The sequence below is a fragment of the Notolepis coatsorum genome (genome assembly GCF_963971535.1).
Source record: "Notolepis coatsorum genome assembly, chromosome: 2".
NCBI classification, from domain to species: Eukaryota; Metazoa; Chordata; class Actinopteri; order Aulopiformes; family Paralepididae; genus Notolepis; species Notolepis coatsorum.
In genome coordinates this window covers 226,491,336-226,506,335 of record NC_140166.1, presented here as the reverse complement: position 1 = coordinate 226,506,335, position 15,000 = coordinate 226,491,336, and the positions used below count along the sequence as shown (strand labels likewise).

The window sequence follows — 15,000 nt, the reverse complement described above, 5'->3', positions numbered from 1 at the left end:
GCTCAAGGGCACAAGGTTCGGTGGGCACTGTGGGCATTGAAACGTGCACGTTTTCCATATTAGCCACACAGGTGAGATGCGTTCGCTCGCTTCTACACTTTCCCACCCGGTCAGACTGCTCTACGTAATACAGACCGCTCTACGTGCTCCAGTCAGAGTGCATGTTGTTGTGAATTTATGTGTGCCATTATTACTACCAAATGTAATAATTGTGGAATATTCCTATAATTCCTATAATGAGCTGTGTGTGAATGAACCAAGCATCTCACTGTAATGTACCTGTACTTTATACGTGACAAATAAACGACTACTACTACGTAATACAGATCGCTCTACGCGCTTCAGACTGCTCTGCATGCTCCAGATAGGGCTGAGCCTAAACGTTCGAACGTTCGGACCTTCGGTCGTTACGTTGGCATTCGAATTCTAAATCAACATTTGATTTTTTATTTTTATTTTTTTTTATCCTCTTTTTCTCCGCCTGATTTTCTGTGCTTTTCCTCCCATCCCAATTTAGTTGTTATGCCAATTCCCCCCACCCCTACCTGGTTGTTGTGCACATGTGCCCCCTACTGTTCGGTCAAGGGAGCCCTGAGGTCTACCACATGCTTCCTCCGACACATGCGGAGACAGCCAGCGGCTCTCTTTTCACCTGACAGCGCGGACTCTCATTGGTGAAGTGTCGCTGTCCACAACGCCAGATTACCACCCCATCGACTTCCTTCCCGCTAACTCAGCCAAACGAGTTAGTATGTGACGGCTGGCCCAAGCCGGAGGCAATGCTGACACCCGGATTCGAGACCGGGGTCTCTCGCATTGGTGACGAGCGCAATCTCCGCTGCACCACCCAGCCGCCCCAAACATTTGAATTTTTTATTAAAAACTTTTTTTATATATATTTTTTTTATGTGTCTATCATTCTGTTTAAACCAATGGGGGTTTTCTTCACAGTTGCAGATAAAGATTAGGCGGCTACACTAATATTATAGTATTAAAACTTATGTTATATTCATTAAAGAAAGTTGATTTAATTTTTAAAAAAATACAAATTTAATCAGATTAATCACTTTATTCAAATTGAGGATTTAGTTTGAGGATATTTATAAAAAATTTAAAAAAATTTAAAAAATAAACCGTTTTGAAATATATATATTTTTGGGATTTTTTTAATTAAAAACGAAGGTTCGAACGTCCGTTCGAAAAACCCTGACGAAGTTCGAAGCCCAAAAACAGGCTTCGGGGACAGCCTTAGCTCCAGACCGCTCTACATGCTCCAGACCACGTAGCTGTTCCGTAGCTGCAGGACATTCACGCTAGCTTCACACTGGTGCTTTTCCCCAGAGCTCTAGTCAGGCGTGTGTGAGATAGATGGGGCAGCGCCTGTGGGAGATTACCCCTCTCACCCCAGACCAAAAGAGAAGATAGTATAATACATACAAAGAGAGTGGATTCTCCCCCCCTGCCGCTACGCTGTCGGAATAGGGAGGAGGTGAATCACAACGTATTGGCATTTTCAGAACCGTGGAGAGACCTGCTGTACTGGAAGAATCAAGAGGTTTATTTGTCACATACATACCAGGGCATACAGTGAAATGCGGATGGTCTACTAGTGCAGATATCTTATTTAGAACAGCGAAGGCCAATACCAGCTGTAACTGAGGGGTACAATTCCCTGACTGTATTGATAAGTATGGTATCATTAAACCACTACCGATTATGTACTTTAACTACTGGCCACACAGTACATGATATAGATATGATGAACACTTTCCCACCATGAAACGAAGTCCACACAAATGTATAAATCGAATATTTTATATAGCAAAGGGTATATACAACGTTCACTTAATGACATTTATGATTTGAATGCACTTGTAAGGCAAATGAGTATTCGTAGGCAAATCAACATTGAATGTCCAATCTCTGGTTACGCAGGGAGCAAGTATGCAACCTGGTTCTTTAGGGAACTATAGCGATGGTACTTAAATGATTATAGCTGGATATACTAAAAGGGGGTCCCGCTGGTTGTAAGTCAGTAGAGGGGGGGGGGGGGTTAGGAGAGCCGCCGGCGATATCCCATCTGGCCAACGATTTCTTGGGAGAATTCAGAGTGCTGAACACGGTGCCCACAGAACCTCGGTCCACAGATGAATACAGCTGGGCCCTCTTGTAGACGGTAGCTGCCGGTCCACAACGAAGAGACGTGAGGCGACCTCACTCGGGGTAGAGCGCCGTCTCACCTGGACTCCTCTCGGGGGGTAGTTCCAACACTCAGCAGTGTTGGCTGTTATCCATGGCATAATCAAAGCACCCAAAGCAAGTAGATAATCCAAGCCGTGTAGGGCTCGCCGTCGTCCGGGTAAAGTAATCCAATGTGCAGGTCCACTCGTCCTGGCCCAGAACTCCTCGGATGAAAGCACCACACGTGGTCTGCCCAGCCTGGTTAAGACTCTAGATAACGCGAGGAACGATGGGGGTACTGCTCACTTTATAACTCTAACCGAACGATGCACCATACATAATAGACTATTATTAACTTAATAGAAATACGTCCCACTCGACGGTATAGTGCCAAACTATGACAATTCAACTATTAATCCACACGATGTCTCAATGCCATTCTGAGGCCAAGTTGACCATACTGCACCACACGTGTATCGTGGGTGAGGCTTAACGTCTTGCCACTAGGTTGGAGGGTAAAGAACTAAGGGCTAAGGGACTAAAAGAAAGTTCTACTTTACTTGCGCCATATATATATGCGCTGTGAACAAATAGTACCATTCGTATTTCGCCAGACGTATTCCTACGCGGAACCGGGGCTAGTAACGACATGTTCGTCGGCACGATTGAACTTGAACCAAGGGGCTTGGCTGCTGGCGCCAGGTTCTTGTCCAATGAGAGAATGAAACTATTATGGGCTGTTAGTAGACTAAAGGGATATTCAGTGTATATGTACAAGGAATATACAAGGGATATCAAACGATATACAAATACTATTAAATATATATCCATAAATAAATATATATATTCGGTTTAATCTGATCCTTCACAACAGCCGCCCCCTAATTAGTCCCACCTAATTAGCTAAACAGAGACAGATTAACCGCACTGTCTACCACTCAAGGTCCGCTGTAAGGGTCAGTCAACTCACAAAGTCGTGGGGTCATGGTCGTCATCGATAGTGTCTGGGAGTCTGGGCAGTTCTATTAGCCTCGCCACGGGTCGTGTGTAAGTTCGCCCTTGGACGAGCACCTCAGCTGCTCGGACCTTGCCATCGGCACCGGTGATCACTTTGCTTACGCAGCCAGCCGGCCACATAGCTCTGGGTAGTGACTGGTCGATAATCATGACGACTGTTCCTTCTGTCAAATTGTCTCTCTCTTTTACCCACTTCTGGCGGGTCTGTAGAGACGGTAGGTAGTGGAGTAGAAAGCTGTTCCAAAACTTGTCAGCTAGTACTTGACTGTACCTCCACATTCTTCGGCCGTTCGCTTCTTCAGGCCTGTACATTGTCTGGGGTAGCGCGGGGTCCAGCCGCCCCATCAAGAGTGTGTTGGGGGTGACTGGGTCGACATCTGCTACATCACTTGAGACGTAACCGAGGGGCTTTGAGTTCAATACTCCCTCGATCTCCGTGAGGACTGTCATTAGGACTTCTTCCGCCACAGTCTGGGCCCCAAGCACGGCGTACAGGGCTGTCTTTATTGAACGTACTTCTCGTTCCCAGGTTCCACCGAAGTGGGGTGCGTTCGGGGGATTAAACTGGAAGTCAATCTGGGATGGAGCGAGGTGGGTCTTAAGTTCTGGGCCCATAGCTTGGAAGCTCTCTCTCAGCTCTCTTTCTCCGCCTTTGAAGTTTGTCCCGTGATCAGACAACAATGTAGACGGTTTTCCTTTCCGTGATGTGAATCTTCGGAAGGCCATAAGGAATGAGTCTGTGCTCATGGTCGAAAGGAGTTCGATATGTATCGCTCTGGTGGTCATGCATTTGAATACAATACCCCACCGCTTCTCGGTTCCTCTTCCTTTCTTTATATACAACGGGCCAAAACAGTCCATGCCTGTGGAGTGGAATGGCTTGTCGCCGAGTCGGAGGCGACAGGGAGGTAGGTCAGCCATCCGGGGTATGCTGGGCTGCGCGCGCCACTTTCGGCAGTCTAGACAGGTTCGCTGGAAGCGTCGCACTGCTTCTCTTCCTTGAAGTATCCAATAGCGACGTCTGATCTCCGCGAAGACTCTCTCTGCTCCTGCGTGGTGTACATCCTCGTCGTATTTCTTTATGATCAGCTCTGTGACCTTGTGTCGGCTGTTCAAGACTATCGGGTACTTAACGTCATCCGGTAGATTGGGGGCTCTCCGCAGACGACCACCCACTCTGATGAGATTATGGGCGTCGCTCTCGGGTGCCAGGTGGAGCAGTCTGCTGTCTGATGGGACGGGCTTTCCTCCCTGTAGACAGTCTAGCTCGTCGGGGAACGAGTCTCTCTGGGCTCGTTGTAGTAGAAGAAGTTCTGCTTCTTCGTAGTCAGCTGCTGAAATGTCGGCAGTGGACTGAATCTCTGGGTGGTGCCACAGGAATGTCTTTAGCTGCGCACTCTGTAGGGTAATGCAATCATCTATGTTGGGGTCTGTGGAGGCGACTGTGCTCAGTCCACAGAACATAGGTTTCTTGTTCTCAGCCTCCTCTTTACTCGCCCCCCGTGGGGTGGGCGTAGGCCACTCTTCTTCCGGGAGCTTGAGGAACTCAGGTCCGTCACTGTAGATGTTGCGACGGGTGAGGTCATCTAGGGACATTCCCCGGGTGATGACGTCAGCTGGGTTGTGTTTGGTGTCCACATACCGCCAGCTCGCTGCTTCTGTTAACTCTTGAATCTCGGTGACTCTGACTCCCACGAAGACCTTGTATCTGCATGAATCAGACTTGATCCATGTGAGTACTGTCGTGGAATCTGACCACAAGATTGTTCTGTGCACCGGAATGGTGAGTTCACGTTGGATTAACGTGGCTAGATGCGCTCCTGCTAGGGCTGCGCAGAGCTCTAGACGCGGGATAGATTGTTGCTTTCGTGGGGCTATTCTTGAGCGAGCCAGGATGAAAGCAGTGTGTATCTCTCCTCCCTTCTCTTGGGCACGCAAGTAGGCCACCGATCCATAGGCTACTTCGGAGGCGTCACTGAAGACGTGTAGATCCATCTTGCATGTCTCTGGCCTCACTGTGGGTGGGAAGTAGCTGCGGCGTATATTGACGCCTGGGAGTGAGCGGAGCTCCGTCTCCCACTCTCTCCATGTGGAGGCAAGGTGTGCGGGTATTGGGTCGTCCCAGCCCTGGTCCTTGTCCCATAGTGCTCGTACAATCATCTTTGCCCTGGTGGTGTAAGGTAGAATACATCCCAACGGGTCATATTGTCTGGCGAGTGTTCTGTACACACTCCGTCTGGTGGTCGGTATCGCCGTCGACCTTCCCTGCTCCGTGGTCAGGGGTTTGTGTATATAGTGGAGCGAGTCTGTTTTGAAGCGCCAGACTAGTCCTAGTGTCATTTCTTGGGCTTCTCCTGGGATTGTCGCCATCCAGGTCTCGCTGCTGGCAGCCTTGTCCGCGGGGGAGAGGCTGCGCAATACGTGCGGGTCGCTGCTGGCCCACTGCCTGAGATCAAAGCCGCCTTTGATCAGGGAGGCGCGTAGCTTGAGTAGGAGAACCTCGGCTTCTTCTTGAGTCGAAACGCTTTGTAAACAGTTGTCCACGTAGAAACTGTTCTTCACACTGTGTCGGACCTCTTCATCTGCTGCTGGGTCCTCTGCGACGTGTTTCTGTAGTGCAAATGTAGCACAGCACGGGCTGCATGTGGTTCCGAAGGGGAGGACTTCCCACTGGTAGATGGCTGGGTGCTCATCTCCGATCCTCTCTCCATAGGAACCGCAGCAGGGGCTTGTCCTCCTCCACTAGTCTCACCTGCAGGAACATCCCTTTGATATCCCCGCTGATAGCCACCTTGTCCTGGCGGAAGCGTAGTAGCACGCCTAGTAGAGAGGGGCCGAGTGTGGGGCCGGGCAAGAGCTCTTTATTCAGATTTTGGGATCCGATCTGGTAGCTGCAGTTAAACACAATGCGATCCTTGCCGTTGTGGTGGACCTTGTGGTGCGGCACGTACCATGATTCGGTCGTCTGATCGGCCTCTTTAATGTCAATCTTTGTCACGTGTCCCGCTGTGATTAGCTTCTCAATCTCAGCGCGGTACACACTCTCTTGAGCGGGGTCTTTGGCTAGGCGCCGCTCTGTGTTCAATAGATACCGCTCCGTAGCGTCTTTCTTTGCGTGAAAGGTGGGCATTCCCTCTCGCCTCAGGAGTGGAGTTGCGTATCTCATCACTCCGCCGACTGTGACTCTCTTTGTCCCTTGCTCGAGGAGGTTTATGGCGTAAATGTCTTCTTTAGAACGAATGTCTTTCTTTTCGTTCTTAAAGGGCATTGTCTCTAGTGTCCATAGCCTCTCGACATGCTGCAGGAGAGTGGTGTCTTCTTCCGTCACTCTGGAGTGGAGGCAGCTAGTGGCTGCTGTTCGGTTGAGAGATTTAGCGAGGGGGCCTTGTAGTGTCCATCCTAGGCGGGTCTCGACTGCTGCAGGACAGCCTCGGGGTCCTGTATGGACCCGGTCTATCGGGACTATGAGGTCTGCATGGTCGGAGCCTATCAGCAGGGTCGGGGTGGCGCCGTCTATGAGTGGGATAGGTAGTTGACGCAGGTGCACATATTTATCCATCAGCTTGGCGATGGGGTAGGTGTACTGCGATAGTCCTATTTCTTGGCTGGTGAAAGCATTTGTAATCCTATACCGTCGCTCTGGCTGCCCGCTTGCTGCGATAGTGAAGGAGACATTCTCGCCCTTTATCGTCTTTAAATCTCTTCTTATTGTCCGAATCGTCATTTGGTTCTCGCTCCCCCGCAGTCCCAGCTGGGCCGCAGCAGACGCGAGCAGAAGGGTCTTCTCTGACCCGTCATCAAGGACGGCGTAAGTGTCCATGACTTTATCTTGGTAGCTCAATGTTACACGGACTACCTTTAAGAGCACTTGGGCGCCGCTGCTGCTGGCGGGGTCAATGTACATGACACTTGCCTTGGTGCTGCTCGATGGTGCAGGTGCAGGCTTTCTTCTGTTACTGTCGTGTAGGACATCTAGGTGTGCTCCGTCACACCGACTGCACCTCTTCTTTAGGCGGCACTCGGCTGCCATGTGACTGCGCGCACATCGGTAACAGCGCCTGTTGGACTTTATCCATTGACTCACTTCTTCTGCATTCATCTTTGTGAACAGGTCACATTGTGACAGCCAGTGTTCCTTCTCGCAGTACGGGCACACCATCTTCCACTTCTCTTTTCTCGAGGGGGTACTGTGGTTCTTACTGCTCGGTACTGATTCTGATTGGTGCATGACAGTCACCGATCTTCTTCCATCGTTTATTCTCCTGGGTCCCTCTCTGGAGCTTGGTGTGCTCCGCACGAACGTATCCAGTCGTAAGCTGCTGACTTCTCTCGCCAGGAAGTCGGCTAGATCGAGGAGGGATGGTTCGGGACCGTTAGGATCACGGTGGTCTCTCTGCCGCCTGAAGCGCTCTTGTCTGGCGGGTGGCAGCTTCTCTAAAATCCTCTCGACGTTAGAGTTGGCGTATAGCTCGTGCATACCCTTTTCCCGTTGCGCTCCCAGCATCCCTACCAGGGACTGCACTTTTATAGACAGGTCGTCTAATGAGCGATTGTCTGTTGCTGGGGGTAGGCGGTCAATATGCCTTATCTCTTGGATTACGTAATCCCATATACGTCCATATCTCTGGTCCAGCGCTGCTAGAGCCGCGGTGTATGGGGTCGTAGAGGTGGCATAGGCTAGCGCTATATTGTGCGCTCGCGGTACTTTCAGGTGCTTCAGTAATATTGCATACTTGTGGCGTTCATCAGCGACATCCACCATCATTGTCTCTAAGCACATCCGGAGCTCCGTGTACTGTGCTCGATTCTCATAGGTGAAGTCTGGAAACGTCGGTGTGGCAATGTATGACGCCGTGGATGGCTGATACATCGGCGAGCGTTGGGGGAGAGACCTCCTAGGCGAGTCTCCTCTTGCGCCTCTCTGTGGGCTGGTACCGGCAGGGTACCATGGCCCGCTGGTCCAGGTGCTATTCCTCGGGGCTGGTCGTGCGTCGTGCTCACCCGTGAATAGAGTCGGGGGTCTGTAGCGCAGCGCCGCGGGGGTATAGCCTGGGCTGTACTGGACCTCCTGGTCCGGTGGAGTACTGTGCTGTCGTCGGGCTTGATTCTCCTCCTCTCCCTCTTCTTCTTCTATCAGGTCCTCTAGATCCTGTAGTCGTTTATTTAGCTTCTCCGCAGTGTATGCTGCTCCTTCCTTGTAGCTGGGTCTCGCTTGGACCGGTCTGGGAAGGGGGTCTGCGGGGGGTATAGGCTTGGTCTGTTGGTCAAGTTCAGGGTCGCTTGCTCGGTTAGGGGATGCTGCCCTTGACTGTTGTCTCGACGAGTTCCTTGAACCCCTGGCGGAGGGAGAGGGTGTTGCCTTGGTGATCAGCTGCTCCATTAGCTGCGCTTGTAGTCTGTCGCGCTCGGCTTCGCGCTTGATGAAAGCGATGTCGCGCTCTGCTTCGCGCTGGATGAGAGCGATGTTGCGCTCTGCTTCTCTTTGGGCACCGTCAGCGGCGCGCTGGGTGTCTGCTCGGTCTCTTGCCATATTCTCTTCCGTCTGAAGGCGTCTCATCTCCAGGCGTATGCGCTATTCTTCGCTCCGTTGCTGTGTCTGGAGTCGATCGCGTTCACCCTGAAGTCGATCGCGTTCGGTAGAGGCTGTCAGGCTGACGAGGAACGCCTGTGATAGCATCCTCTCCGCTTCGCTGGGGGAAGACGGTTGTAGAGGTGAGCCGCTCCTGGCTGTACTCGTTGGGGAGTCCTGGAGCTCTATTTCCTCTGCGCTCTCCTCCTCTTCTTCCGTGCAGAGTTCTCTCTCTGTAGGGTTGTCTTCCTCCCGGGGCTGGTCGGGGACTACTTCTTCGGTATTGGCGGGGGGTAAAGGCATGTCAGCTCCCTCCTGGTCCCCACCGTGAGCTTGGTCAGTTACATTAGAACCCACTAGGGCCTCTGTGGTCGGGGTAACCTGGTCGTTAAGGTCAGACATAATTTTACTTTCTACTTTTACCGCGTTTACCGTTTGTCGAAGGCTAGGTAGTTGACTGACAGCGTAATCCTCTAAGTACTGAGGTGTCTGTCGTCTGCGCCGCGGGCGTTCTACGTTAGGAGGACCGTTTCGTGGAGTGTTCATCATAGGCCATTTCAATATTAATAACACTATATTAATATTACACTAGTTACCCTCCGGCTCGAAGGACCAATTGTAACTGAGGGGTACAATTCCCTGACTGTATTGATAAGTATGGTATCATTAAACCACTACCGATTATGTACTTTAACTACTGGCCACACAGTACATGATATAGATATGATGAACACTTTCCCACCATGAAACGAAGTCCACACAAATGTATAAATCGAATATTTTATATAGCAAAGGGTATATACAACGTTCACTTAATGACATTTATGATTTGAATGCACTTGTAAGGCAAATGAGTATTCGTAGGCAAATCAACATTGAATGTCCAATCTCTGGTTACGCAGGGAGCAAGTATGCAACCTGGTTCTTTAGGGAACTATAGCGATGGTACTTAAATGATTATAGCTGGATATACTAAAAGGGGGTCCCGCTGGTTGTAAGTCAGTAGAGGGGGGGGGGGGGGGGTTAGGAGAGCCGCCGGCGATATCCCATCTGGCCAACGATTTCTTGGGAGAATTCAGAGTGCTGAACACGGTGCCCACAGAACCTCGGTCCACAGATGAATACAGCTGGGCCCTCTTGTAGACGGTAGCTGCCGGTCCACAACGAAGAGACGTGAGGTGACCTCACTCGGGGTAGAGCGCCGTCTCACCTGGACTCCTCTCGGGGGGTAGTTCCAACACTCAGCAGTGTTGGCTGTTATCCATGGCATAATCAAAGCACCCAAAGCAAGTAGATAATCCAAGCCGTGTAGGGCTCGCCGTCGTCCGGGTAAAGTAATCCAATGTGCAGGTCCACTCGTCCTGGCCCAGAACTCCTCGGATGAAAGCACCACACGTGGTCTGCCCAGCCTGGTTAAGACTCTAGATAACGCGAGGAACGATGGGGGTACTGCTCACTTTATAACTCTAACCGAACGATGCACCATACATAATAGACTATTATTAACTTAATAGAAATACGTCCCACTCGACGGTATAGTGCCAAACTATGACAATTCAACTATTAATCCACACGATGTCTCAATGCCATTCTGAGGCCAAGTTGACCATACTGCACCACACGTGTATCGTGGGTGAGGCTTAACGTCTTGCCACTAGGTTGGAGGGTAAAGAACTAAGGGCTAAGGGACTAAAAGAAAGTTCTACTTTACTTGCGCCATATATATATGCGCTGTGAACAAATAGTACCATTCGTATTTCGCCAGACGTATTCCTACGCGGAACCGGGGCTAGTAACGACATGTTCGTCGGCACGATTGAACTTGAACCAAGGGGCTTGGCTGCTGGCGCCAGGTTCTTGTCCAATGAGAGAATGAAACTATTATGGGCTGTTAGTAGACTAAAGGGATATTCAGTGTATATGTACAAGGAATATACAAGGGATATCAAACGATATACAAATACTATTACTGTAAATATATATCCATAAATAAATATATATATTCGGTTTAATCTGATCCTTCACAACACCAGCCAAATTGTACGCAAGCCTAAAGTGTCGTGGGCATTCAGAATAAAGATCACCTGATGAATAATTTTTTTTCTTTAGAAGAGCAACTTTGAGGTCTGTACAGATCATTTGCTACAGTAAGTCTCGTGTGTCGCATATTTGGATTTTATGGTGGTTCTTGTGATCTATTGTGATGTTTCTTCTTGACTTGTACAAGAAGACGTGTACACAGCCCATGTGTGGTGATCTATATACATTTGATTTTACGGTCATTTGATTTACAGTAACCCTTTCACTGCCACACGACAGAAGGTTAACCCTTTACTATCACACAACCGACGGCGACCGGAGACTATTCTGTGTGGCGGGAGACTATTCTGTGGGGCAGTAGACTATTCTGTGTGGCAGTAGACTATTCTGTGTGGCAGTAGACTATTCTGTGGCGCGGGAGACTATTCTGTGTGGCAGTAGACTATTCTGTGGGGCAGTAGACTATTCTGTGGGGCGGTTAGACTATTCTGTGGCGTGGGAGACTATTCTGTGTGGCAGTAGACTATTCTGTGTGGCAGTAGACTATTCTGTGGCGCGGGAGACTATTCTGTGTGGCAGTAGACTATTCTGTGGCGCGGGAGACTATTCTGTGTGGCAGTAGACTATTCTGTGTGGCAGTAGACTATTCTGTGGGGCAGTAGACTATTCTGTGGGGCGGTTAGACTATTCTGTGGCGTGGGAGACTATTCTGTGGGGCGGTAGACTATTCTGTGTGGCAGTAGACTATTCTGTGGGGCAGTAGACTATTCTGTGGGGCGGGAGACAATTCTGTGTGGCAGTAGACTATTCTGTGGGGCAGTAGACTATTCTGTGGGGCAGTAGACTATTCTGTGGGGCAGTAGACTATTCTGTGGGGCGGGAGACAATTCTGTGGGGCAGTAGACTATTCTGTGGCACGGGAGACAATTCTGTGTGGCAGTAGACTATTCTGTGTGGCAGTAGACTATTCTGTGGGGCGGTAGACTATTCTGTGGCACGGGGGACTATTCTGTGTGGCGGGAGACTATTCTGTGTGGCAGTAGACTATTCTGTGTGGCAGGAGACTATTCTGTGGGGCAGTAGACTATTCTGTGTGGCAGGAGACTATTCTGTGTGGCAGGAGACTATTCTGTGTGGCGGGAGACTATTCTGTGTGGCAGTAGACTATTCTGTGTGGCATCACCCCCACCCTCATCCACCTCCACTGGCTCCCCATCAAATCCCGCATCACCTACAAAACCCTCCTGCTCACCTACACAAGTCCCTCCATGCTCTGGCACCTCAGTACCTCACTGACCACTCCTCCACCCCTACACTCAGTCACGGTCCCTGCGATCCACAGACACTGGTCAGCCCTCCATCCCCCGAACCAGACTATGGACCTTCGGGGACAGAGCTTTCAGTGTGGCAGCTCCCACCCTCTGGAACTCCCTCCCCGCAGAACTCCGCACCGCCCCAACTCTGGACTCCTTCAAAAAACTGCTCAAAACCCACCTCTTCAACTTGGCCTTTAACCCCTAACTTCTCACTTTATATGTATATGTTATGTCTGTCCACTATGTTTGTTAATTTGTCCTCTCCCCCCCCCCCCCCTATGTAAAGCGACATTGGGTCTTCTGAAAGGCGCTATATAAAATGTTATTATTATTATTATTATTATTAGACTATTCTGTGGGGCAGTAGACTATTCTGTGGGGCGGGAGACTATTCTGTGGGGCAGTGGCTTCATCCTCATTATGTAAATACTTAGTGTTAGAATCACAAGGAATTTAAATATAATCTCTGAAATATAACAAAAAGTATTCTCTTTCTTGCTCGTACATTTAGTGAATTGTAGTTATAGCTGATACTTTGAAACAGTGCCAAAATAAATAATAAAATACACAGAATCACCCATTTAAACATAGGAACCAAGAGTTGTTGTTACATTCATAACTCCCACTCTGCGACCTCTGACCTTCCTCTGAGAAACCAGCATCTCAGATGGAACATATGGCTACACTAATCTGTTTACAGTAGGAAGTAACTTATTTTTATTTAATTTTTTTACCACAGGTTACAAGTGCTTTACATCAACATAAATACAGCAACAAAACTAGAAGATGAACATACAACACCAGGCAGAATCAAAGAGGCTTAATGCAGACAGACGGTATACAGCAGTAGACGCCCACAGAACCCACTATAGAAATCTACTGGAAGGCCCATCTGAAGAAGTGGATTTCATACAGCTTTTTTTTTTATACATTTTTTTGGCATTTTACTGCTTTATTTCGGACAGGCCCGACAGAGAGGAAGGTTGGGAGAAGACATGGGGGAAAGACATGTGGCAAAGGTCGCCGGTCGCTTTGATCATGTGATGAGTGTTTAAACATTGAAAGGAGATATGAATGTACAGATACGGGGGGGGGGGGGTCAAGCTGGATGTGTGGTACTGTATATTTAATATCAAGGAGTGGAGAAAAGGAAGATAGTTTGCCGCAGGAGATACGGGGGAGGATTTGGGAGGATTTCATCTTATCAGATGCTTGCTTCACCTGCCGGCCAAATCCTCCCCGCTGACCGGCCTTTCCATCACAGTGGAGAATGTAGCTGTGGCCGCATCCCCAACCGCCAAGAACCTTGGTGTTGTCCTTGACGACCAGCTGAACTTCTCCGCTCACATCGTAGCAACAATCAGAACCTGCAGATTCCTCCTGAGCAACGTCAGAAGGATCCGCCCCTTCCTGACAAAAGAAGCCACCCAACTCCTCGTCCAATCAACAGTCATCTCCCGCCTCGACTACTGCAACGCACTGCTTGCTGGCCTCCCGGCCACCGCCACCAAGCCTCTTCAACTCATTCAGAATGCAGCCGCCCGCCTGATCTCAAACCTACCGAAGCCCATGTCACCCCACTTCTGCACAAGACCTGCACTGGCTCCCCATTGCCGCACGAATCCGCTTCAAGGGCCCTCGACCTGGCATATCGTGTGGCGAAGGGAACGGCTCCAGCCTACCTCCAGTCAATGGTCTCAAACTACACACCCTCAAGACCTCTACGCTCTGCATCTTCTGACCGCCTCAGACCCACTCCTATCCGAGCTCCGGGAGGGTCATCAAAGAGAAGTCGCCTATTCTCGGTCCTTGCCCCACAATGGTGGAACGAACTTCCCACCACAGTTAGGACAGCCGAAACCCGACCAATCTTTAGCCATCAAAGATTCTTCAATCAATATAAAAAAAAATATATATATATATAATAATAATAATAATAATAATAATAATAATAATAATAATAATAATAATAATAATAATAATAATAATAATAATAATAATAATAATAATAATAATAATAATAATAATAATAATAATAATAATAATAACCTTACTGTCATGTCATGCACTTGTCCTAATATACTAACCTACACTGTATTACTCAACACTGTTGAGATGAACATTGTTACTCAGCTGATAGAGTTGTGCCCTTCCTGCTGACTTGTTGTTACTTTGGATAAAAGCCTCAGCTAAATGAAATTTGTTTTAATGTAAATCAGACAGAATGGACTCTAGAGGAATTTAGAATCAAAGGCAGAATGGGATCAGGAGAAAGACAGTTTTCCTGTGACTGCATGGTAGTGTGAGGGATCAGTAGCTCAGACATGTAGCCAGGATTATAAGAATTTTTACTTGTGTCCTGAATCTCACTGGCAGCCAATGTAGTAGTGAGGCCAAAACAAGAGTGAACTTAGCTGCTGGTCCTAGTTCAGAACTTAGCTGCTGGTCCTAGATCAGAACTTAGCTGCTGGTCCTAGTTCAGAACTTAGCTGCTGGTCCTAGATCAGAACTTAGCTGCTGGTTCTAGTTAGTTCAGAACTTAGCTGCTGGTCCTAGTTCAGAACTTAGCTGCTGGTCCTAGTTCAGAACTTAGCTGCTGGTCCTAGTTCAGAACTTAGCTGCTGGTCCTAGTTCAGAACTTAGCTGCTGGAGCTGCTGGTCCTAGATCAGAACTTAGCTGCTGGTCCTAGATCAGAACTTAGCTGCTGGTCCTAGATCAGAACTTAGCTGCTGGTCCTAGATCAGAACCCAGCTACTGGTCCTAGATCAGAACTTAGCTGCTGGTCCTAGATCAGAACTTAGCTGCTGGTCCTAGATCAGAACTTAGCTGCTGGTCCTAGATCAGAACTTAGCTGCTGGTCCTAATTCAGAACTGAA

At 49.0% G+C, this 15,000-nt stretch overlaps 1 protein-coding gene across 1 annotated transcript in view; it reads right to left on the bottom strand.

The window, feature by feature from the left end:
* LOC311223827 (synaptotagmin-16-like) overlaps nucleotides 1–15,000 on the bottom strand; it is a gene marked incomplete at both ends in the record, with an annotated part of 88,832 nt that overhangs the window by 46,999 nt on the left and 26,833 nt on the right. The gene's annotated exons all lie outside the window — the stretch shown is intronic.